Source organism: Panthera pardus, unplaced genomic scaffold (assembly GCF_024362965.1).
Source record: "Panthera pardus isolate Hobbes unplaced genomic scaffold, ASM2436296v1 HiC_scaffold_17, whole genome shotgun sequence".
In the NCBI taxonomy this organism is placed as follows: domain Eukaryota; kingdom Metazoa; phylum Chordata; class Mammalia; order Carnivora; family Felidae; genus Panthera; species Panthera pardus.
Genome location: NW_026526732.1, coordinates 103,963,519 through 103,990,858, shown reverse-complemented (window position 1 = coordinate 103,990,858; position 27,340 = coordinate 103,963,519). Strand labels below are relative to the sequence as shown.

The window sequence follows — 27,340 nt, the reverse complement described above, 5'->3', positions numbered from 1 at the left end:
AGGTAAGGGCTGTGTAAAGTCTACCTGGGCATGTGGATTTCCCAGTGGTCACTGAGATTGCTGGGTGCATAAGCCTGATCTTAAGCCTGGTTTGTTAGACAACCTGCCCCAGGCCCAAAACCCTGAGTCTTAAAGCTGATTCTATACCCACTCTATTATCCTTAGGCACACGTCCAACTTCAAAAAAAAAAAAAAAAAAAAAAAAATCTTACGACTTTGAAGTTGTTTCGAAAGTTTACTAGGTTTTTGGAAAAGTGGATATAATTGAATTCCCAAATTCAGCTTACTTGGGAGAAGGGTGGGGGAGTATAATGGACACCAGATACTTTTTACGAAACCAAGACAGCTCTCAGCAAGGGCTTCGGTACACAGTCAATTTCTGTAAAGATTGGTTCTCTGACAGCTGGTCTCCGTGTCTCAGAGAAGCCATGAGAGTACCTGTGGGCTTTCCAAGACAGCCTCAGTATTAATGCAGATCCCTGAGGTTATATGGTTCAGGCTCTGCAGTCCTTCTTTTCTTTCTTTCTTTTTTTTTTTTTTTTTAATTGTAGTATAATTAGCATACAGTATTACACTAGGTTATGCAGTCTTTCCATCCCAACATAACTGAGTGGGAAAATGTGCAAATGTACAAGTGAAATAATTCTATAATCAAAATGTTGGAATGGAAGGGGGCACCTGGATGGCTCAGTTGGTTAAACGTACAAATCTTGATATCAGCTCAGGTCATGATATCACAGTTTGTGAGTTCGAGCCCCACATTGGGCTCTGCTGACAGTGTGGAGCCTGGTGGGATTCTCTCTCTGCCCTCCCCTGCTCCTCTCTCTCGCTCAAAATAAATAAGTGAACTTAAAAACATGTTTGAGTGGAAGAAAGGAGATTCTGTGACCTGTAATTAATGACATGCCAAAGACTTGGCCTGAGGAGCAAAATAAAAGCTGTGTGTCATCTTTAGAGCTGTTAAAACAGGGATAAACCTGAACTAAAAGTCTATCTGCTTTTTATCATCACCAAGTGTTTAGTGATAGAATACCCCTCTCTAAAAAAATTCTATTGTTGATCTAACTTCTAAAAAATTCCTGATTACTGCTTGAATTTGAATAATACAAGTGTAAGCTTGAAATGAACACATTAAAAGTTTTCTTTTTTTTTGTGAGGAAGATCATTTAAAGAACTCTTCAATGTTGTCCCCCTAATATCTCTCTCTCACACATGCATGTGGAATCAACTACATGTGTTCATTTTGAGAGTAAATTCCTAAGGGTTCTGAATACTTTCAGCTCACTGGGAGTGCACGTTTTGTCTCCAACCCTTATATATTCCTGCATTTCAAGATTCAATATAAACATTAACAGAGCAATTATAGTGATTAAGAAAATGAACTTGAGTTACTTCAGTTCTGACGCTTCATGTGATATTATGTGTAAAATTTAAAATAAGAAAACAGTAAAATGTAATAGTTTTTGTTTGATAACTGCAAATTTAGTTCATACATAAACTTTTACTGGACTCGGATAATGTATTTAACATTAAATTTATTTTTTATTCATTATTTTAAAACTAAAGAATGAGTCAAGAAAATAAAACATTGCATGAGTGGTGTAATTTAGTAGTTGTTTCTTTTGCAGATACTTCAGTTTTATTAAAGGTTACTTGACAATTATTTACACAAATCATTAGACTAACCAAAGGATCAAAGTTCTTTGTTTTACTTTATGACTATTGCTGAACATTCTTTTCTCATGCTGGTTTTTTTTTAACTTTATTTGTTTATTTTTTTAAGATGGAATTTATTGTCAAATTGGTTTCCATACAATACCAAGTGCTCATCCCAACAAGGTGCCCTCCTCAATGCCCATCACCCACTTTCCCCTCCCTCCCACCCCTCATCAACCCTCAGTTTATTCTCAGGTTTTTTTTTTTTTAATTTTTTAATGTTTATTTCTGAGACAGAGAAAGACAGAGCATGAGTGGAGAAGGGGCAGAGAGAGAGGGAGACACAGAATCTGAAGCAGGCTCCAGGCTCCTAGCTGTCAGCACAAAGCCCAATGCAGAGCTTGAACCCACAAACTGTGAGATCATGACCTGAGCCGAAGTCGGTCACGCAACCGACTGAGCCACCCAGGCACCCCAGTTTATTCTCAGTTTTTAAGAGTCTCTTATGGTTTGCCTCCTTCCTTCTCTGTAACTTTTTTTTCCCCCTTCCCCTCCCCCATGGTTTTCTGTTAAGTTTCTCAGGATCCACATATGAGTGAAAACATATGGTATCTTTCTCTGTATGACTTATTTCACTTAGCATAACACTCTCCAGTTCCATCCTCGTTGCTACAAAAGGCCAGATTTCATTCTTTCTCATTGCCATGTAGTACTCCATTGTGTATATAAACCACAATTTCTTTATCCATTCATCAGTTGATGGACATTTCGGCTCTTTCCATAATTTGGCTATTGTTGAGAGTGCTGCTATAAACATTGGGGTACAAGTGCCCCTATGCATCAGTACTCCTGTATCCCTTGGGTAAATTCCCTGCAGTGCTATTGCTGGGTCATAGGGTAGATCTATTTTTAATTTTTTGAGGAACTTCCACACTGTTTTCCAGAGCGGCAGAACCATTTTGCATTCCCACCAACAGTGCAAGAGGGTTCCTGTTTCTCCACATCCTCTCCAGCATCTATAGTCTCGTGATTTGTTCATTTTAGCCACTCTGACTGGCATGAGGTGATATCTCAGGGTGATTTTGATTTGTATTTCCCTGATGAGGAGTGACGGTGAGCATCTTTTCATGTGCCTGTTGGCCATCTGGATGTCTTCTTTAGAGAAATGTCTATTCATGTCTTCTGCCCATTTCTTCACTGGATTATTTGTTTTTCAGGTGTGGAGTTTGGTGAGTTCTTTATAGATTTTGGATACTAGCCCTTTGTCTGATATGTCACTTGCAAATATCTTTTCCCATTCCATTAGTTGCCTTTTAGTTTTGTTGATTGTTTCCTTTGCAGTGCAGAGCTTTTTATCTTAATGAGGTCCTAATAGTTCGTTTTTGCTTTTAATTCCCTTGCCTTTGGAGAAGTGTCAAGTAAGAAATTGCTGCGGCTGAGGTCAGAGAGGTTTTCTCCTGCTTTCTCCTCTAGGGTTTTGATGGTTTCCTGTCTCGCATTCAAGTCCTTCATCCAGTTTTTAGTTTATTTTTGTGAATGGTGTAAGAAAGTGGTCTAGTTTCATTCTTCTGCATGTTGCTGTCCAGTTCTCCCAACTCATGCTGGTTTTAAAAATTAACTTCTTTTTGGTGCCAGATTCACTAAGTATGCCACTGCCAACATGTGGTCATAAAGTCACAAACATGGGGGACTAAAGGTTTGGAATTGAAGCTCATATTTCCTGATCTCTAATCAAAATTGTATCTTTCCCCTCTATGAGTGAAAGCAGTCCACAAATTAATTTTGACTTTGGATGGAGATTTAACATATATTATTGTACACCAGTTAGGTACTAAGTGTAACTCAGAAAATGCTGCTACTTCTTGAATGTGTTCAAACAATAAGTTAAAATTAACAGGTCCTATTTCTTTTGGCATTGGCGGCTTTATTTAGTTCAACAAAGTCGGGGAACCTGAATATTCCCCATCTGACTCTTTCTAAAAGGACTCTGTGTACAGTGCTGCTTGGGGGATGACCAAGAAGGACGTAACATTCCTCTCAGTTTGACTAAGCTTTAGACCAGCTTTTTCCTGACTTTAGTTCCTGCCTTCCATTTTCTTAGGGCATTTACTTTAGAAAACTTTCACATCAATTCTTTCTCTGCCCTCTTTGAGTTGTAATTATTAAAAAAAAAAAAAAAAAAAGAGCCTCCTGCCAGATTTACAACCCAAGGATGTCTTTTGCAAGGACCTGGAACCCATCTCTTTGAAATGCAATTATCAAGGAAGACAGCACCCCTGTCTCCAGTCCCCATGGGAGGGTAGAAGTCTGGCTTCAACGGATGCTGTTAGTTAGCAAACACTCATGGCCTAATCCTAGAGAAAAAATGTGCAAGTTAAGAAGTAACTCAGAGTAGGGGACACATGCCATTGATCAGCCTCCACACTAAACATCACCTGTGCTCTTCTACTCACTCACCAGGACACTTCAAAACTCTTCCCCGCCTTGTTTCAGCAGAGTTGAGTTCAGACTAAGTTCTGGCATCTTTTCTCTATTGCAGTAGCCTTAAAGTCTTGCTTCATGGCATAACTTTATCCAGTGCCAGTTTTGCTCTGACAGGGATCAGGTAAGAGCAGGGGAGAACCATTTATGTTGATGATGGGGACATACATTTGACTCCATAAAAACTGAAGATGGTTTTTGTGTCTTGGGAACTGCCGATGATTTTGTTATTCTGCAGCCGTGTTGCTTGCATGTGCCTTCACTGGGACTTCAGAGCACTGAACACAGGGGACTGGGGTCTGCAAGTTCCAGTTATGTCAGAGCAGAGGAATTCGCTTTCTGAGCTCAGCAAACTGGCAGTACTCGTAAGCAATTATCTGCTATTAATCCTCCCTTTTTGGTTATTCACAGAATGAAGCCAATGTCTTATGCTTAGTGTGCTCCTCACTCAAAAGTTGAATTTTCTTAGGGCCCCTGGGTGGCTCAGTTGGTTAAATGTCTGACTTCGGCTCAGGCCATGATCTCACAGCTCGTGAATTCAAGCCCTGCGTCAGGCTCTGTGCCTGACAGCTCAGAGCCTGGAGCCTGCTTTGGATTCTGTGTCTCCCTCTCTCTCTGCCCGTCCACTGCTCATGCTCTGTCTCTCTCTCTCAAAAATAAATAAATATTAAAAAAAATTTTTTTAAGTTTAATTTTCTTCCTTGCAACTTTGAAGGTGTTCTTGGGCATTCTAGAACAAAGCATTATATTGTTTTCCTGAGCAAACCAATTAAAACGATTGATTGGTGATACTTAGATGTGTCCTATCCCCTGGAAGAAAAGGACAGATTTGACTTGAAAGACCTTAGAGCAGGAAGTGAAGTTTCTAGGTGCCAATGTTCTGTCTTAGAGAATGGCAGTAAGGTGGTTTCCACTACATTGATTAGCACAGGAACTCAGAACCCTCTGTGATAATGTGGCTGATGATTTAAATAAAGCTGAAGTGCTTGGCAGAATATCATGGCTGGCAAAATGCAGAAAAGGGAAGCTGGCACATCAAGAACTAGGGCTGCGTCTTGTATTGCAGAGCCTAGGCTCAGAGCAGAACATATATCTTGTGAGGCATGAGTTGAGTGGTAAAGCCAATGTCAGGGGTTAGGTCCAGGTCTAGATGGGAGACCTCAGGGGATGGATGGACGGCGAACTTCTGCATGAGGCTGGTGAAGAACAGGAAAAGCTCCATCTTGGCCAGTGACTCACCAACGCACATCTGGAGACCTGGAGAGATGGACATGGTGGAGGATTATAAGATATACGAGCACAAAAATCTGAGCCACAATTTGGACAAAGACAAAAGCTGTCCATGTGTGATTTCTCCTACTTTAGAATGTACCTCTTCTGAGCCTCATGGACTCTTCCTAAGCCCCGGAAATACAAAATTAACTACACATGCTACCTACCTTATGAGCTCCCAAGAGGGAGATGGGCAGCTAAATAAACATTAACATTTCAATGTGAAAAATGCTACAGCAGGTAAAGCCAAGTGTGTCATGAGAACAGATAATAAAGGTACCCAATGTGATTTGAAGGGCCAGGGAGGACTCCTCCTTTGTGTGAGAGCTTTGTATCTCTCACAAAGCTGCATAGACAGCTCCTATGCAAAGGGTGAGAAGAAGTCAGCCAGAAAAAGATGGGGTGAGATGTGGAAGGGGTCGTGATATATTTCAGGGCTGAAAAAACTTTGACTCTGACCAGAACATAGAGCATGAGTTAGGGAATATAAGGCCTGAGGCCAAAGGATAAGTAGACAGTAGGTCATGCTGAAGCATTTTAAGAACAGAGACTTGGTTGCTTTTGGAACATGACTTATTTGAGAAAATGTCAAGGTATCTGAAAAGTGGGGTCAGTTAAAATTGAGGAAGGAAGTCTTCTCGGTAAGTTTTTTATTAAAGAAAAAAAAAACAGGAGGCTTAATGTTTATATACATTTCTTAAGATATATTGTGTTGAGGATGGCACCTTTTTTTTCTGGCTCAAATTTAATGAGTTTGTGGTTATATTATAAAACAAAGATGACATATTTGACTGAGATGTAGCATTATTACAAGTTTTTGCTTCTAGTCCTTCAGAAGGCCCAACCAAGTCTTTTCGTCCCTGCTTCCAGAGTCTATAAATCCTAAGCCTGATACTTTGCATTCCTGCCAGTAAAATGTTGTAGACAGTCCAGCTAGATTTCTCTTTTTTAAAAAAATATTTATTTATTTTTGAGAGAGACAGACAGAGTATAAGCAGGGGAAGGGACAGAGAGAGAGGGAGACACAGAATCTGAAGCAGGCTCCAGGCTCTGAGCTGTCAGCACAGAGCCCGGCGTGGGGCTCGAACTCATGAACCGTGAGATCATGACCTGAGCTGGTCGGACGCTTAACCTACTGAGCCACGCACGTGCCAGCTAGATTTCTTTTGTTGTTGTTTATTTATTTAATTTGTAAAATAACTCACAAGTATACTGAGTCACAAAAGACTTCGAAGTTCAGAGAAATATTTAAATGTAGATAATTTACAACACAGGGTAAAGTAGTACTTTGGTTTATATAGGACTTCCAGGAACCAGATTAACTCCACAAATGGGGTGGTTGGGGGTATTTTTTCACTGTGCCTAGTAGCAAGGCAAGATTTTTAGGGGTGAAAGGCCACTACTTCTGTCTAAAAATGTTTATTGAATGAAAGCTAACAGTTCAATCCACCAATGCATGTGCAATGTCAACAAGATACAGGTATTTAATTAAACTTGGCTGTGAGACTATTGTTCCCAAGGGGCTTCCTGCCCAGTAAGTGAGCCTAACAAGGAAACAGGTAAATCTAACAGTGTCACAAGCTATGATAGGGTGTTGAGGGAGCCCATGGAAGGAACACCTAATCTGCCTTTTGGGATCAGATTTTCCCACCTGCCCAGAATGAAAAGTATGATTGAGTGGTGTCATCTAAATGGGTATGTAATGCAACTTAGGGTGTGAATTATCTACCCTATATTTAGGCTTATTCAGTTTCAAGGTTAAGAGTCTAGCTGCTCAACAAGACAAAGTATGTATCATTTTCGTTTGTTTTTAAGGATAAATCGGTGAAAACATAGCAAATGATCTTGTTTATCTTAAAAAGAAATGCTGTATGCAAAATTAGTTAAGAGTGATGGTGATCAAAGATCAAATGAGGCCTCCAGAGAGCAACATCTCTATCTCAATAAAGTAAGGAAGAAGTGATAAGAAAAGAACTGGGGAAGAGTGACTTCACCACAACTTAAAGGAACATGAGGACTTAGCACTCAAAACTGGTTTTATGATATGTTTTCTTATGGTGATAGTTTTGTGATTATTATACTCTACGGATATTTCCATTTGTTTGCCTAGGATAAAAAAAGAGTATCAATACTCCTAGATGTCCTAAAGCAGGAAAACACACACACACACACACACACACACACACACACACACACACACACAGTATATCTGGAGATGTTTAGAATTCCTGAGGCAAAATTGTTTGAAGATGGGCCTCTCTGCCAAATTCTGAACTACTACTGCTTGTCTCATAGTCCAAAGAAGCTTCCAGGTCCAGGTGTGTGAGAAACCACAGAGGACCTGGAGACAGTGTTGGTCAGCGTAAAAGTAATTGTTGTTTATGGAGAAAAGGGGGTTTTAAGGGGAGTAAAACTTCTGTTTAAACTTGAACATCAGTTTCTTCTCTCTAAACATAAACATCAGTAAATCCAAGGTCTGATAAAGGAGACTAGGAAAGAAACCTTTATGTGTGAGAAACTAACTGCTCCATCTCTCCACTTACAAAATGAGGGTTCAGAATTAGAAGTATGTAGCTGAAGAACCCTCCAGAGATTATCGTTTGTTTCCACGGCTTTTGTTTCCCCCCAAAATATAATGCAGGGAAGCGTTAAGAAAAATTGAGCTCACAACACTGTGAATTACATGTAGATTATTTTTCATTTCTGTTCACTCTGTTTCCAAATGTGATATTATGTTTTTATTTAAATCAGGAGTCATTACTACATTTTCTTGTATATCATCCTGTGTGTGTGTGTGTGTGTGTGTGTGTGTGTGTGTGTGTGTGTAAAAAATTGGAGCATGCATTGTACTCTGTCTCTCTCTGTATCCCTGAGTCATCAGTAGTTAAGGAAAGTCTATCTTTTGGGTGACTGCTGTTTACCTATCACTGAATGGGTATCTGGAGTGAATGCTAAGCTGTTGTTTAAGTAGAAAGGCACACGGTGACAAACTGCTTATGGTTTATAGTTTTTCTAAGATTCTTTTCCAGGAATGAAGAATTCATTTCAGGTTCTTAGGGATCCAGACAATTATAAAGTCATTTAGTTCCTTGGATTCCAACATATACTCTTGTGGAAAGCTCTTCTCTCTTCCCTTTCCTAAGCCCCCTCCCTCCCTCTCCTAGTCAAGAAATCCTAAGAGAAACATAGGTATTTACACATATTGAAGCAAAGCTTTTCTGGTTGGAGTGAAGTGAGTTGCACATTGTCACCCTTGCTACACTTTCTCATGAGATTCCCAAGGCTCTACACTAGCCTCAGCCGCATGGAATCTTCAAGGATTCCTTAAGAAAATACCATTCCAATGCCTAATGTCTTAACAGCCAATTTAAAGCCTGGGGAGGAAAGTCTCTTTCCACTTTCCCATTTTTCTTATGTTTAGTGCCACATGGAAAAAAAAATACAAAACCTAAGCACAATCCTCAGACAAGGCAGAATCTCTCCAGATTTTTTTAAACCACCTGTTTCAAAGTAGGAGACCTTACCCACTGAGAAGTGCATGAAAGCTTCTTTCTTGATAAACTTTCCAGTAGAACTGATGAAATGTTCAGGATTAAATGTGTTGGGGGGCGCCTGGGTGGCTCAGTCGGTTAAGCGTCCAACTTCGGCCCAGGTCATGATCTCGCGGTCCATGAGTTCGAGCCCCGCGTCGGGCTCTGTGCTGACAGCTCAGAGCCTGGAGCCTGTTTCAGATTCTGTGTCTCCCTCTCTCTGACCCTCCCCCATTCATGCTTTGTCTCTCTGTCTCAAAAATAAATAAACGTTAAAAAAAATTTTTTTTAATGTGTTGGGTTTTTCCCACTGTGTTTGATCACAAAGTACCGAGGTCAGCAAAGTGATGACCTCAGTGCCCTAGAAAGAGAAGGGTTGGGGCGCCTGGGTGGCTCGGTTGGTTAAGCGTCCGACTTCGGCTCAGGTCATGATCTCGCGGTCCGTGAGTTTGAGCCCTGCGTCGGGCTCTGGGCTGACAGCTCAGAGCCTGGAGCCTGTTTCAGATTCTGTGTCTCCCTCTCTCTCTGCCCCTCCCCTGTTCCTGCTCTGTCTCTCTCTGTCTCAAAAATAAATAAACGTTAAAAAAAAGAAAGAGAAGGGTTATTAATGACAGAGATTAAATACCTTCCTAAAATGGTGGCTCTTAAAAGATGCGTGAAGGTCTCGGCTGGCAATTTTTCAGAAACAGTGTGTTCTAGAAGGATAGGAGAGGAGGGAAAGTAGAGGGGCAGTGGGCGGAGTTTAAGATGGAGCGTGGAACATTCATTTACTCAACCAAGTTTTTGTTCTGTACCTACTACAAGACACGAGTCTTGCACTCAGAACTGGAAATAAATTCTTACGTAGTCCTATGTTTGCTATGTGATAACGGCATGTTATTTAACTTTTGATATGTCCCAGTTTCTAAATTTATAGGAAGGGAGTTAAACAGTCCTCATGTGGTGACTGTGAGCCTTAAAACTGGGTGCAGTTCCTGGCAGGTTTGAGGCTCAGTGAAGTTTTGCTCTATTACCCCCAGGGACTGTGATAGTGAACAAACTTAACAGGCCCCTCAAAACAAACTCTTAAAAGTCAGCTACCCCCCTTCCACATCTTGCCACAGGCTATGAAACAACATAGGGCCATCAAAGAAAGGAAGTTTAATTGTGATACAGGAAAGAGTATTCTGAAAAATAAAAATAAAACGAGAATAAGAGGAAAAGCCTGTCCCTAAATTAAGGACAATGTTTACTGCTTCACCTTAATCATAGCCTCCTCTTTAAGAAAGTTTTGGAATACTATCATTGTGGTTAGCTGTTTTATCACATGAATCTGTATAGTTTTTGAGTCACAAAAAGCAAACAACTGCTTTAAAGTGTTTTATTTGGGGACGCCTGGGTGGCTCAGTCAGTTAAGCATCCTACTTCGGCTCAGGTCATAATCTCACAGTTTGTGAGTTCCAGCCCCACATTGGGCTCTCTGCTGTCAGCTCAGAGCCCTCTTTGGATTCTCTCTCTCTCTCTCTCTCTCTCTCTCTCTCTCTCTCCCCCTCCCTCCCTCTCTCCCGCTCCACCTCTCCTGATCATGCTCTCCCTCTCTCTCAAAAATAAATAAACATTAAAAAACTTTTTAAAAATAAAGTGTTTTGTTTTAAAACATTCCTTGCTTTGTTTGTTTGTTTGTTTTTTATTTATAATTACATATACCTGGGCATTGTGGATTTTTTTTCCTCCTCGTAACAAGTATGCTAAATTATTTCCACTGGGGCTCAGTGAAACCAAGGGACTAACAGCCAGTAGTATGGGTAGGAGTGTTAGACACCCTGAAATCCTGCCATTATTATAGCTTCCTTGGTCGTCTCTTTTTCTTCTTTTTGACATTGGTTATATTTGTTTTCTCATGTCAGCCATTGTGGCCCCTGTGGATTCATGCAGGGATGGGCCCAGAAGCAGCAAGCAGATTTAGTTTTAAGGAAAAGAATTAGTGCCATGGGCATACCATGACCTTATGCCAATCCCTGCCTTCAGTGTACTTTTAGCAAAGATCTGTGCGTACTTCTTCAGGTTGCCAGTGGAAAGCACAAGAATGCATCTGGAAGTAGTAAGATTGACAAGCATAGGGTCTGGGGGGTGTTTCTGTGTGAGGGGGGAAGTGAGGCTGGAGGGGCCCTGTGAGGTGAAAACAGTGCTCTAAGTGGAGGCACGCCTTTCCTGGGATCTGGCCCTTTTACCCACCCACCTCGCTTAAGCCTTCTGATCCCCGATTTCTTCAGTTACCACATAAAAATAACTATACCTTATAAAGTTGCACAGAGTAATTACCACCTATTTTGTGTACTTACACACTGACACACTCAGTTACCTTTTGTTGGACGGGAGGGAGGGAGGGAGAGAGAGAGGAAAAAGGGAAAGGAGGGTGGGAAGGAAGAAAGGTAGGCCAAGATTGTCTTTAACAGTTCATTTCAGTGCTTCTGTGATTTTGAGCAGCTGACATCCTTTCCCTCTCCCCTCATTTCCCCTTCTTAAACCCTTACCTTGGGACTGTAGTAATTTTTAAATAGAACATTTGTGGTGGTTGCATGAGGTAAGCTTGTGGGCAGGGTATTAGCAAATCTCTGCACTTCTGAACGATCACCTCTGTGTATGGCACTTGAGTTCGATGTGCAGTTCGAGGCCGGGCTGACCCCACAAGCTTGGTGATCTCATCACAGACCTTTTCTGGATAAAACGCAGAGTGATTTGAGTCTGGCGTGGGAGGGGATATTGGAACCATCTTCTCACATTTCTTTCCTTGTGAAAATCAAACCCAGGTGCTCTCCGAGTTCTGCCTGACTCATCTTTTCTCTGCACTGCTTCCACTCGAGGGCTCTATTCCCAAGGTTCCTCTGGGGACCGGCCTGGAGTGACACCTGCAGACCATCTCAGGAAGCTTAGGAAGTGAAATCTAATTTCTTACGTCAAAAAGAAACTAAAGGTATACACTGTCCTCAAGGACATAAATTAAAGGTATCCAGTGTGGCCATAGAATTCTGCCTTTTCCAGTCCAAGAGATTTCTGAGTCCTTCCTTCAGGCAATGCTCTGAATCTTAGGAGACTTACTCTGGACCTCAGTATATCGCATCATGAGCAGAAGCTCCCAGTGCAGTGTGGAGGCCGTGGTCTCTGTACTAGCCACAAACGGATTACTAACAAGTGCCGCCAAATTTTCATCACTGAAATGGGCAATAGATGTGTCTTTTCTCCTGAAAGGAGAAGAGGAATCATTAGTGATGAAATAATTTTATACTGGACAATCATAGTGAATAACCTAACATGAACTTAAAAAAGCAATGCATTGCATTCTTTCCTCGATACAGTAGAATTTTTTCATTATGAGGGTGCTGTGCAGAGTGTTTGAATAAAGCCTGTCCCCGATGTCCCCAATTTAATAATGATAAATAGTTCTAACAATGGGAGAGGCTGTTTGCCACTTGGAAATTAGTTTTTACCCGAGTGATTAGAATATGCTCAACCCTTTCTTTTTTTAAAAAACTGCATTAAATACTCTTTCTTGTGTTAATCAACTGAAACATTTTCAATATTGTGTGAAATATTGCAATATTTCAATTGCAATAAAAGGAATACTATACTAATTCTAAAAGCTAACATTTTGGATCTTGTATATGTCCTTTTTTTTTTTTTTCAGAGAGTGATGTGAAAAGCAGTGGAAAATATTTGAGAATGCAGAATGTACTAAATAGCATGTCTTGGAGTGTACAAATCTACCATGATTAACTTAATTGAATCCAGCTATCCTTCTTCTTTGAAAGAAATATTTTTCCTCCAGATGCTATTAATTAAACCAAATAATACACAATAGGCCTAGGTAACCCCTGAGCAAAACACCATGATCTCCTGCTGTCTGACCAGAAAGGCATCAGTGAAACTTCTTGGGTCATTTTTGTCAAATTTATGCTGACAATCTAGGAAATAACACTTTTATAATCATTATAAAAGCAAATAATTCATCTTGGTTCCTGAGTACTGTCTTATGACTTTTCAGGAGGAACCCCAAAACTGGAAACACACTGAAAAGCTGAAAGAACAAAAAACAACAAAGATAAATATACATATATAATACTTGCAATAATGGGAAGGCCCCATCATTTCTGAAAGCATTATAGAAATAGCATCTCATTTAGACTTCAAGTTTATCTCAACTAACTGGCAGACTGAATTGGACAACGCAAATTCCTCATTGGAATTAAGTAACTTATGATGAATATTGGTATGGTTTATAGTAAGTTCTGTGTACCCAGAGTATTTTGTATATTATGCTGGTGGTAGTACATCTACTTAGAGGTTAGATGAGACATGAAAACAACATGGGCTTTATGGACAGAGCTATAAATCCAAAGGTTTTCTTGCAAACTCCTAGGTGATTCCAGGTCAAGCTATTTTAGTTCTGCATAGCACACTCACTTTACCACTGTTTCTTTGCAGGATTAGAATAATTATTTTTGTAATTTATAATAGGCTTACTGTCCCATAGAGCAGTACCATGTAATTCTAATATTCCGTAATCCTTAAAAACTTCAGGGAGGACTTCACTGTTTGCTAAATTTGGTGGGTTTGTCAGTATATTCATGTGCTTGAGAGAAGCTCTATCATATATTTCATCAAATTCTCTATAGGGCCCCTAACCACCCAAATGACCTAATAAATACCGAAGATAAAAGGCATCCCTAAAATACATATAGTTGCCTGATCCAGTGTTCCCCTGAATCAGTACTTAGAGTAAATACGTACTTATAGTAACAGAACCTAAATTATTACAAAGTGAAATAATATTAACAGTTGTCAGTTGTGCTATTGGAAATGGGAACTATTTGACAAGACTCTTTTCCTTACATTCTAGAAGACAGCAACTTCATCGCTCACAAGTATAACAAATTGGATTGTAGCATTATTGTGAACTTACATGGCTCAGAGTAAATATTAAAGTTTTAGTTAGAACTTTGTTTAGTATTTGACAGTTCCCCTTTGTTTAAATTCACTCTTGTAAGTGAATTCTACTGAGTGTTCCTTATTCATTCATGGCTTATCCCATAGTCCGTGTATAAGTAGTGGTATAGGTAAAACATGAATGGCCAAAATTGTAAAAATGTATTGAAGTCATATACTGAACTATTTATGGTGTGATTCACAATCTGTGCATTATAAGTAAGATATTTGACACAGTAATGTGTGATTGGAGAATTATCAAATGTGTTAACCAAGCAGGCTTGTGACATCTCTGTATTCAGAATGTTCTATAAAGTGTACATTTTTGAAATGGCAATTCTCTAACAAATACTGTTTCATGGTCTCTTGAACAATCTAGTGTACCTAAGAAGACGTGAAGTTGAAGAGGGAAGATACGATTACTGCAATCCTAGGACCTCCAAAGAGCTTCACATTTTCATCAATCAAGGTTAAGTCTCAGGAATTGAGTGCCTTGTTAATCAAACCATTTTCCAAGCAACACTGGCACAATGCCATTAACAACAGAAGCATTCATTACTGTTTTGCCTACAAGGGAATTCATTAATCAGAGTAGGAAAACACATACACAGTATTAAACCAGTTCTGGGCTGATTGTGACAAACTGTCAAGAAAAGATTTTATAGAGGAACAAAATTATTGGTGACCATGCCTTCTAAGAAGAAGTGACACTTGAATGGACCTTTAAAAATTTCCAGAATTTGATTAAAATATTGACACAAGCCAGAGACAAAAAGTGTCCCAAATTTCTAGAAGGAATAAAAGAAGGTAGATCCTGGAAGCTGAAGATCAGGGATCTTGAATGAACTGTTGTTACTCAATGCTGATTTTAAGAGATGTTAGTGGGAATTCCAAGAAAAAAATGTTCCAAGGACTAGTAAGTGTGAAAACTGAATTAAATAAAATTAAACAGGTTTTTGGTGTTTTTCTCAGAGGCTTTAATATCCTAATAGGCACACCATGAACCAAAAGAGAGGCCTGTAATATGAGCATTTCTCAAATTCACTTCACTGACACTGCTTTTTTGCATAGAACATCTACTAATGTCTCAAAGAACAAGATTTTGGAGAACAATAGTGTGAGAAATGCCTTTTCAAAAAGTTGTTGAAACATTAAAATAGCTTAGTAGTATTTGCTAGATGCCAATATTAGTCTACTAAAAATAATTAAAGTAAAGATGAAACCATTCCCATTTTTAGAGTTATTAAAGTACCATTAAAAAGTTAATCTAATGATTTAAAGGGTTATTTAAAAAAAATTTTAATGTTTATTTATTTTTGAGAGAAAGAGAGACAGAAAGTGAGTGGGGGACAGGAAGAGAGAGAGGGAAACACATAATCTGAAGCAGGCTCCAGTCTCTGAGCTTTCAGCACAGAGCCCGATGCAGGGCTGGAACCCATGAATGGTGATATTACAACCTGAGCCAAAGTTGGACACTTAATTGACTGAGCCACTCAAGCACTCCTAAAGGGTTATTAAATTAGTGGAATGACATAAAAGTACAATATTTGGATTTCATCAAGGCATTTAGCCAAGGCACAAATACAACAACTTTATCTAGGTGAAAATATGGTTCAGTATATTTATAACACTAGTGTTATTGTTTACATTCTTTTTAAGAAAATGATTATCTATTTTTGAGAGCAGGGAGTGGCAGAGAGTGGAAGACAGAGAATCTCAAGAAGGCCCCGTGCTCGAGGATATACATTCAGGATTGTTGGCTACAGAACTTGTGGTCTTAACCCAACAGAGGTTTAAGCAAAGAATGAGATGAGGGCTTCTAATCCTAGCTTTTTAAGGAAACTTGACTTTGGAAAATAACATTAGAATTGCAACTTTTGTGCACTGTTGGTGGGAATGTAAATTGCTGCAGTCACTATGGAAAACAGTAAGTCAGTTCCTCAAAAAATTAAAAATAGAAATATATTATGACTTGGGTATTTACCCAGAGAAAATGAAACACTAATTTAAAGGTATATGCACCCCTATGTTTATTGCAGCATTATTTACAATGGCCAAGAAATGGGAGCAACCCGAGTGTCCATCAATAGACAAAAGGATAAGGAAGAGGTGGTATATCTATACAATGGAATATTACTCAGCCATAAAAAAGAATGAGATCTTGCCATTTGCAATAACATGGAAGGACCTAGATGTTATTATGTTAAGTGAAATAAATTAGAGAAAAACAAATACCACATGATTTCACTTATATGTGGAATTTAAGAAACAAAACAAATGAGTAAAGGAGAGAAAGAGAGAGAGAGAGAGAGAGAGAGAGAGAGGCAAACCAAGAAACAGACTCTTAAATATAGAGAACAAACTTGTATTACCAGAAGGGAAGTAGCTGGGGGATGGGTGAAATAGATAAAGGGGATTAAGAGATACAAACTTCTAGTCATAAATAAATCTCAGAGATGAAAAGTACAGCATAGGGGATATAGTCTATAATATTGTAATAATGTTGTTTGGTGACAGATGATGTCTACAAAAAAAAAACCTGAATTTAAAAAATAACATTAGGATTGTAACAGGAATTTCAGAAGGGTTCAATAATTTAGGAAGATGATATAGTTAAAATTATTATTATAGGAAAATAAAAATTAAAATAGGAATTTGAGGCTGGGAGGACAGAGTTCCTCAGGTGTGAACCACTATATATAAAGTGGATAAAGTGGATATGGTATGTTTCAAGCAAAGAACAAAAATTAGAAAGGTAAATTTTAAGAAAAAAATGTAGACATAGGCTAGGGAGAAATGTGGAAAAGACATTTCATAGATGAAATTAACACAGAACAATAGTACAGAGGTCAAAGTGCGAAAAAATGAAGGTATAAATAGTAAAGGGACGAGGTTGGTTAATACATAAGCAAAAATAGGAATGTTAAGAAACAAATGGAGTTGGGTATATGGAATTAGATGAAGGATTTATTGAAAGAAGATCTTGGGATGCCTGGGTGGCTCAGTTGGTTAAGCATCCAACTTCAGCTCAGGTCATGATCTCATGGTTTGTGGGTCGAGCCCTGCGTTGGGCTCTGTGCTGGCAGTTCAGAGCCTGGAGCCTGCTTCGGATTCTGTGTCTCCCTTTCTCTCTGTCCCTCTATCAAAAGTAAATAAACATGAAAAAAATAAAAGAAAGAAGATTTCATTCTTCTGGGGAATTAACCTGTCATGTGACCTTTGAGTATCAGAGAAAGGGCCATAAAATAATACCAAAAGATCAGAAAAGCAAGTCCTATTGTTTTAGTTAATAATATGTCAGTTGCTCTGAGTCACATATCTGTAAAACTGAGATAAAAATATCATCCCTACTTTCCTCTGAGGGTGGTTATAAGGAATAAGTGATATCCTTGCAGTCCTTTGTAAAATACAAAGTACAATACAAATAAAAGATGATATGATGATGATGATGATGATGATACACATGGAGGCAAAGCAATGATTTTCTCTTCATTATATCTCCCAGTTTGGTTTTCAAACTTAGAATTTACATAATATAGCAAAATTCAATTTCAATCATCTGCCCTTTAGAACTTAAAAATTGGAATTTATGGACTAATGAAAACTATGAATATTATATCTCCTTCCTTCCTTCCTTTCTTCCTACCTTCTCTCTTTTCTCCCTCCCTCCATCCCTTCATCCTCCCTCTCTACTATCTATTATCATCTATCTATCTATCTATCTATCTACCTATCTATCTTATTCCACAATCAAGAACTGTAAAATCTTTGAAGTGGAAATTAGAGAAATATGATCCAATACTTGGTCTAGCTCTGTAATTTTACAGACAAAGAAATAGAGACTAAATTCTTATATAAATCCACACAGCTAATGACAGATAGTTCTGGGTCTCAACTGTTGAGACCATACTCTTGATTGTGTCTTTTGTACACTCTGTTTTGAATAAAAATTAAAATTTTGTAGAGTAAGACTATGATCATGATTCAGTTCCTTTATAATGAAATATGTAGGATATGGAATATGTATATAGAGTATGAAAAATGTAGATCAAAGTGGTTGTAATAAAGGACACAGATCATAAATATTTCAGGATAAAATACTATTAGAAATAATAGAAATATTATTCTATTGGATATTTGGATATTGGATATTTTTATATATCCAAATTTAAAACAAACTAAAAATTAAATTTAAAGTAGCTTGACTAACTTTGAATCCTGTCTAATTACTCCATTATACATATATGAGCCAGTTATAAATATGTGCATGCTAATAAACCTATCAGGGTAAGAATGATGTAGAAAATTATAAATAGGCATGAAATGAACATTTATTTTTCACCTCCAGCATGGTTTGATATGGCCTCTTCAGATTGAGAATATGGAGATTTCCAATAATTGGCAAAGGTCCGGGTCCTGAAGGAAAATGTTGCTTGGAAGCTTTAGTCATGAAGATTTTCATATTTAAAATAAAAATAAGAAACACACTCAGAATTGGAAGTATGACTGAAGAGTCAAACCGACTCATTATCTTTAAGTAGAAGTAATTATCAAAATCATAGAAATCTTTGTGATTACAACCAGGCAGAATCAGCAACTTCCGATGCAAATCAAAAACATGAAGGCATTGCTTATAATATTTTCCCTGTCTTATAGTCAACCATCTATTTTATAATTAAAATGAATTCAGTTCTACATAGTGTGCTTGCTTTACTTGAGCCCCTTCCCCCTTCTCTCTTTTCACTTCTCGGGTCGATCCGTTTTATCCAATAAAGCCTGGGAGAGGGATTTTCTCTTCATGTAAAACAATGATTATTCTTGAAATTTCAGGGAAATACATGTTTAATCCTCAATGTGAAATCTACACTTTCACAAGAAAAAGAATTGTATTGTTTGCTAAGTTACCCCATTATCTCTGTGTGGTTGTTCAAATAAGTGTCATGCCAAGAATTTCAAGGTACTTATATAATGCTAAGTTCTTATTCTTTCACTCTCCTGAAAAAGTTTCACTGGAGTCTCAGTGCCATGAAAAGAGAATTGGTTTTTAACTTGAATGCTGTGTACAGATCTGAGTAAGTGACTCACCTCTTCGGGCCTTAGTTTAATCTTTTTAAACCAAGAGAAATACATAGATTGTTCAATTGTGCTGAGCTAAAAATGAACAGATATACAGCTCCTAACATACACTTAAAATTCATTGCCTGGCTGGCATTCCTCATTTTTTCTTACTTTCATTTTTTTTTTTTTTAATTTTAAAGAGAGAGAGCATGTGAGCATGTGAGAGAGGCAGAGGGAGCTAGAGAGAGGGGGAGAGAGAATCTTAAGCAGGCTCCACACTTAGCACACAGCCCAATGCAGGGCTCAATCTCATGACCTGAGCCAAATGATCTGAGCATCATGATCTGAGCCAAAATCAAGAGTTGGATGCTCAACTGTCTGAGCCACCCAGGTGCCTCATGTGCTATTGACTTTTAACCATGCATCTGGGATATAGCCCATTCTAGTGGATTTGCTCAAGAAAGAAATATTTCTCTTTCCTTTTTGTGTTGGAATGACTGTGAGTAAGGAACTAGTTTAATAGTTTAAACTGAACAATTTTTTATATATTGCCTTCTTGATAACAATATTTCTTCAAGTGTCCTACAAGTTGCCATCGTATTCTATATTTACTTTTTAGTTTATCATTCATTGTCTTCAAGGAATTTAAATTTCTTGAAAGTGAGGACTCTATTTTCATCCCCCTCCCCTACGGTGGAATCAACAATGTTTAGAACAGTGCCTGGCACAATGTTTAGAACAGTGCCTGGCACTAAAAAAATTTAAATTTATGAATAGGGGCAACTGGTGACTCAGTCAGTTAAATATCTGACTCTTGGTTTTGGCTAAGATCATAATCTCATGGTTTCTGGGATGGAGTCCTGTGTTGGGCTCAGTGCTGACAACATGGAGCCTACTTGGGATTCTCTCTCTCTCTCTCTCTCTCTTTGCCCCTCCCCTGCTCACATGCGGGTTCTCTTTCTCAAAATAAATAAACTTAAATAAAAATAAATAAATAAATAAATAAGCAAATAAATGATTGAAAAATCTTCTGAACACTTTATTTTTGGAGAGTCATTCCTAGTAACTTAGAATTTGGGGAACTGAGTGACTATATGTACCAAATTCTGTCATTTTGTAAATAAGTAAATTGAGACCCAGAGGGTTCAGATTGAGCCAGGGTCATGCAGCTTTTTCCTAACAGAGCTGCAATCAGGACTTACGGCTGCTGCTTCACAATACTCTTTATGCCAGATGGCTTAATGCCATGATACTAAGTGTTTTGTACACAGTTACTTGACTCCTCTGCTTGGTGTGGCTTTGGATGCCTGGAACACAATTCCAAATAGTCCTGTCTGGGCAGGCAGTAATGAAAACTTTCTTGAACCAAGTCTTGAACTTTTGAATAGTCTAAAAGGGGCAGCTACAGGCACAAAACAAAGGGCATGGAAAGTGACCATTAGTTTCAGAGCCATGTTTTCAATGGCATCCACACTTAACAGTGTTACTGTCAAGTAGGCTCTTTTTCTAAAACAGAGAGTAGAGGGAGAGACCAAGAGAGACAGTCCAATCAGATCAAAGTGGGTGTGTCTGGAATTAAAATAACTTGTAGCTGATTTTTTCAAATTTTGATAAAATAATAGGCAATTCAGTATATAATAATAGATCCCAGTGATGTTAATATTATTCCAATATTACAAATAAGGAAACTGAAGCTTTAAGAAGTTAAATGATTAGCCCAAGGTCACATAGTTGGTAAGTGAGAGAATTCAAGTTTTCCCGATTCCAAAGCTCTTATTTTAGGAGAAAGAGTGTATAGGTTATTATCATGCTTTTAAATTGATGGGGAATGGAGGGTCATCCCTCAAGGAAGATACTTTTGATAACTTGAAATATGATTGTTTATTATTATTATTACTGAGAGTTTACCATGTACCCCAATATTATACTATGGTATTTAATTTCTGGGCCTAAGGAGGGTCGGAAGCCTATTATACAGCTCTTGATGCATAACATACGACATAATGAGAAAAAACAAGCGTGGCCTTTGGCACCAAGCAGATGTAAATTTGATTTCAGATCCTGCTTTTAATTTTGTCTTTTGTGGCAAGCTACTTAAACTCTCGGATTCATCTAGAGGATTTATCAAAATTAAAATAAATCTATGAAAACAATCTGATTTACTGACCAGTTATCTACCTTTGTTAATGATTGGGCATGCTTTCTATATTCATAGGGCATTAGATTACCAGAATTCCTACTTAAAAGATAAGAGCAATTTCACCCCCCAAAATTTGTTCCATTCTGGTGAGTCATAGATGAAAAGTTATTATGTAAATGGTTGATTCTTTATAAAATGTACTATTATTATTAATCCACACACCCACCTCTCTCACTACATTCAAAACTGTAAGCATGATTCTCTTACTATTTCACTTAGGAAGTCACTTCTGTGGACCATTTTTTGGACACCAGAATATCAAATTTCTCCAAGATTATTTCTTGGAGATCAAATAAAATTGGAGTTTGGGCTATCCAACAATCTGTAAATATAGAAAAATGTAACCAGTTATTCATGAAGATGGCCACCTGATTAATGAATTAGGGCCCTTGAATGTATTTGTTTAGTTCTGATAAAATCCTTACATCTAAGGATTAGTATAAAGTACAGTATCAGGGGCACCTGGGTGGCTCAGTCGGTTGAGCATCTGACTTCGGCTCAGGTCATGATCTCACAGTTAGTGAGTTCGAGCTCCACATTGGGCTCTGTGCTGACAGCTCAGAGCCTGGAGCCTGCTTCGGATTCTGTGTCTCCCTCTCTCTCTGCCTCTTCCCCATCTAGTGCTCTCTTTTTCAAATAAATAAACATTTACTGACAGCTCAGAGCCTGGAGCCTGCTTCGGATTCTGTGTCTCCCTCTCTCTCTGTCCCTCCCCCACTTGTGCTCTGTCTCTCTCTGTCTCTCGAAAATAAATAAATGTAAAAAAAAATAAAAAAATAAATTAAAGTACAGTATCATATCCTCCCCTGTCTAGGGAAAACATCTCAAGATGTACAATAAACAGCTTAAAGGTTTTTGGTGGAAACAAATGCTGGCGAAGCCTAAAAACAGATAAATTTTCACAAAACTGTCTGTAATTACAGTCAATAAATAAATCTTTCAGTTTAAAATGTGAACCCAAATACAAAAACTTTCAGAAATAGGCTGTCTGAGTAGAGCTTAAGGTTTTTAATCAAATCTGTCAATCTAAATAGTATTATTTACCACTTTAAATGATTTGGGAATGGATAAGGCATAAGCATACCAAAAACATTGTTTCAGTGCCTCAGAGTTGGGCTAGGCCTAAGGGTGCTTCCTCAAGAAGAGTCTCCCAGAGACTCCCAGAGTGTGAAAGGGTGAGATGGGGTCCGGGAGAGGCAGCATTTTGCTGACAACTGGGAAGTGACTCAGAAGAGATTCCTCTTAATGAATAAAAGAGGAAAAGGAAGAAAAATAAGAAAGGAAGTTTGAAAGAAATAAAGGAAGGAGAGAAAGAAAATATTTTCATGTGGAATGAGAGGAGGGCATGGTGGGATAGTAGCTCACAGAATATTCTGAGGCCAGCCTGTTCTCAGGAGGGTTGGCATGCTGGCTCAAGCTGGAGGCAGACCAATGTTCAGGACCCTGCAGGTAAAAGAGAAGTTTAACCAAGTTTGGCTAACAAGCATTTTGTTCTGATTGATCAGTGGGTAAGTAGTTCAGGTTATAATTTAATGAGACCAAAAAAAAAAAAAAAAAAAAAAAAAGAGAGAGGATTTGGAGGATCCCTGTCTGGTTTTGTCATAGGTAAACAAGGGACTTTGTGAGTCTTATCTAGTCTTATGGGGATGGTAGTTTTTGCTTTGTTTTGTTTTGTTTTGTTTTCAGTAAGCTCTTGTTTTCTGGAACATAAAAGGGTAAGGATCCTTTAACGTTTGCTTTTTACAGGAGCACAGGGCTCAGATTAAATTCCACACTATCAAATCCCTGTTATCTAATGTTTGGCATGTTATCGAAAAACTTTGAAACCAGAAAAAGCAATTAGTCAATAACGATCCACACATATACATTTATTTCCCAACCTTTTGTGGTAAGGCCAAGAGCTTTTTGGGGGGTCTGCATATTAAAACTTCCTATCTATTTCCTGGCATAAACTAACCAAAAATTCACAGTCTAAGATGTTCAGCTTTAGGCTCTTTAAATAACATAAAGGAACTTGACAAGGAATCTAAATAAGAGTCTTTCTAGATTTTTGTGTTGTTTGCTTGCCACTCTCTATGGTCTTAGTTATGCCTAATGCAAAAGCAATTTGTTTTGTTGTTTTAACAACTTGTTTTTATAGTCTTCCTAATATATCCAACATAGAAATTAACACTTTCACTGATTACATTTATGTGAATAAGTGCATAATATGAGCAACGAATTTCAGAAAGCTTCCCTATAAACAAATTACTAAAATTGCATCATTCAAAGAAGTATTAAGTAAATTGATAACATATAATTGCTGAAGGTCTGGCCTTTGCTCTCAGCTTGTGGGAGGTAACCTCTAAGCTCTTGGAATGTCCTGCTTGATTTGTTTACCTAGGGACTTTGGGCCACCTAAGCAGTCTATGCTAACAGTGTGGCCTTGGGCCATGTGGTAACAGCTCAGTCTCTGGAAGGGTAGAGAATAAGGTCAGCCATATGGGTGGCCAATCATGTCTATGTGACTAAGCCCAAATAAAAACTCTGGAGACGAAGGCTTGGAGATCTTCCTGGTTGGCAGGACTTCATATTGCCATTCTGTTCAGTTGTCTCCACTGGGAGAGGTAAACTGGAAGCTTATGTCTGGAATTTTTCTGGACCTGTTCTGTATGATTCTTTTCTAGCCTGACTGCAATCTGTATCCTTTTGCTGTAATAAACAGCAACTGTGAGCATAAGTGCTTTTTCTGAAATTCTGTGAGTCTTTTTAACAAATTATTGAATCTGAGGGTATTCTTGAGGACTCTCAAACTTTGTACCTTTTAATAAATTCAACATAGAAATTACCACTCACTTTAAGTACACTTAAACATGAGTGAATATTGAACTGGGTTGTTTTAGAAAGGCTTCATATTGGTAAATTGCTAAAATTGGATCATTCAAACAATTATAAAGTAAGCTGGTAACATATAATTATTTGAATAATCTGATTACCGTAATAGACTAGACAGCTTGCTTAATTCCATGAGTTGAGTACAATAAATGTCAGTAAAGAGAACTTCTACTGTATATTGATTAAGAACAATGAGAAGGCCATTGCACCTGATTTTGTCCACTCCAGAGACATGCATTTTTAGCTGAACATTATGTGTGATATAATGATATCTGAAAAGGATCTACTCAGGACATTTTGAAGATATCTAAAAGACTTGCTGAGAATGACTGAATCTACAAATCATAATGTAAAACATTTATAATTTACATACTTATGGCCAATAAACTCAAAAGGGTGTATTGTGAGATCTGATGTAAATTCTCATTTGTTGCTTAGTAAAGAATTGATTATAATTATTAAAAAGTGCTTCTAACAGAATAGTTTTGAGCTGGACTAGATTCTTCTTAGATCAGATCCTAGAGATACTTCTGTGACTCACTCCTAAGTGTCTCATCCTGTGCTCGCTTCGGCAGCATGTATACTAAGTGTCTCATCTTACACATAATTGTGTTTTGCTTTAAGATACCTTGTCCTGAGATTTTTAATTTTCTCCATGAATTTATTCAAAGAATAAGTGGAGAGGTTTCCATCAATTCATTTATATATGTTTTTACTTCCCTGTTATTAACTGAGTGCTGGTTACACGTTTTCTTGGTGGAGGTTGGAAGCAATAGCACCATAGTACAGCTCACTGCTGTGTGGTCTGGGCATTTTCTCTACAGACAACATTTGGCCCTACAACTGGAACATTTTCTACGACATTTTCTCGGTAAGACTGTGTTCCATGTCATCATCATGGGCATGTAAAACTCACTCTGAACTAAAAAGCCACTTCACATTTGGAATCAAGGATAAAATAAAATGTCCTTAATGCATAGCAAACTAAACATCCATCACGTATTGAAGCAGCAGCTTATACAGTGATATTTTGCAATCACTTCCTCCTCCATTTTGCTCCATTTTAGAACTTTGGGAGAAGAATGAAAGTAATTTTTCCTGGCTTGATACAGATATAATACCTGGATCCTTCTGTAAGATTAAAAGTCTTTAATAAAATGGAATAGCGCTAATTCCGTAATGCAAGTCCAGAAGACATTATTGCAGGGTGATAGGTCACTATTTTTTATTCTTTTGACAAAAATCTCAACTCTTTTTCTTCCTCTTCCCCTTTCCATTTCTTCTTTTAATGGACAATTCAGTTCTATAGCTACAGGTGGGACTGAACAAGGTAGATGTCCAGACCTGGTGGTGAGAGTGACTCAACAGTTCAGACCAACACATATTGCTGGAGAGCCTGTACAACATAAGAAAGGTGTCCATGTAAGAGGGCTGCTCATGGGGAAGAATAAGAGCCAAGAAAAGTGAAGAGAGTGACCACATGGACAAGTGGTCCAGGGTGGGTTCTCATAACCTAACGAAGGGTGAGTTGGCATCTATGCAAAGAGAACCCTGATGATGAAGTGTGGGTGGTAAGGCCATCTGCACAGGTAGTGAGGCAATGGTAGTGAGGGGAGATTGGTTACGTACTGGGGCCTGATTAATTAAATACCCATATTAAGGATAAGAGGCACAAGGTTTGTCACTGATAGAGAAAGGGGCTCCAAAAATAGAAGACAAGAAAGTTAGAATAAACTGGAGTGTTGGATTGGAATGGGAGATGTTTGTATGAATTTACAGTCTTGAATAGAGTCAATTCTGCTATAGTATGACATGCACATACCTAAAAATTTTCATGTCATACAAAATCAGACAACGAAAAGACAGAGTTTATGGGACAATAAGGTTGGAGCAAATACTTCATCAGTGATATATTTTAAAAAAAAATAGATCGGAGGGGCACCTGGTTGGCTCAGTCGGTTAAGTGTCCAACTGTTGATCTCGGCTCAGGTCATGATCTTTCTGATCATGGGATAGAGCCCCATGTTGGGCTCTGGCTGACAGTGGGAGCCTGCTTGGGATTCTTTCTCACCCTTTCTCTCTTCCCCTCCCATGCTTGTGCTCTCTCTCTCTCTCTCTCTCTCTCTCTCTCTTTCTCACTCTCTCTCTCTCTCTCAAAAAAAAAGAGACTGGAACATAGTAAAAATGATAGCACAATTGCACATGTTAAATGGCTAAGAAATACAGAAACACTATACTGAATATGTGGTCCTTAAAAAGGACCAGAAATTTGCTTGTGGAAGTGGGTGTGAAAAGGATTACAGCTTCTGAGTTATTGTGAAGCAGTGAAAGGAGAATCATTTGAAATCAGACGGAAAATTGTAACACCAGATGCAACCAGTATGGCCTGTAGCACATGAAGTAAGTTGAAGCAGATGGTAGATGTTAGGGGTGTGTGTGTGTGTGTGTGTGTGTGTGTGTGTGTGTACATGCATGTGTTTCATGGACAAGGCTTGGTTCAACTGGGTGCAGTTTCTGTGTTCATTTTGTATTTCCTGCAAAGGAAATCATGTCTAAACAAACACAAAATTTATGCTATGCTCAAATTGTTCCTTAATATTTCAGTTGTACTGGAACAAAATCACATTATGAAACAAATGTTAAAGCAGAACTCATTGCATATAGATACAGATACATATTGAAACATTTATAGTGCAAATGCACACATTCATACATACGCTTACATAGATATTCTCTATCTCCAACCACTGAGAGAACATTGGAGAGGCAACATCCCAATAGCAAAGAGCACACTTAGTTCTCAGATCTTAGAATCTACAAATCTTCCTCAATTACACTGGGATCACATTCCAATAAACCCACTGTAAATTGAAAATATTGTAGGTAAAAAAGGCACTTAATACACCTAACCTACTGAACATCACAGCTTAGCCTAACCTGCCTTAAATGTGCTCAAGAGCACCTGGGTGTCTCAGTTGTTAAGCATCTGACTTTGACTCAGGTTGTGATCTCACAATTGGTGAGTCCAAGTCCCACATCAAGGTGAGCATAAGCCCCATTTCAGGTGGGCATGAGCCCCGCTTCTGGTGAGCTCCAGCCCCACTTCAGGTAAAAACACAAGGCCCAGGTGAGCCCCACTTCTCTCTCTCTCTCTTCTCTCTGCCCCTTTCTCCCTTACGCTTTTTCTCTGTCCAAAACAAACAAACAAAAATGTCCTCAAAATAACAGTAGGCTTATAGTTGGGCACAATCATCTAACACAAAACCTATTTTATAATAGAATGTTCAATATCTCATTGTAACTTGTG

General features: G+C 38.3%; 1 long non-coding RNA gene across 1 annotated transcript; it reads left to right on the top strand.

Annotated features, from left to right (window-relative positions):
• Positions 1-11,275: 11,275 nt before the first annotated feature.
• On the top strand, positions 11,276-14,867 carry LOC109271729 (uncharacterized). The gene is made up of 2 exons (XR_002082086.2): positions 11,276-11,892; positions 14,281-14,867. It is a non-coding gene; the product is annotated as an uncharacterized LOC109271729 (long non-coding RNA).
• The last annotated feature ends 12,473 nt before the right edge of the window (positions 14,868-27,340 follow it).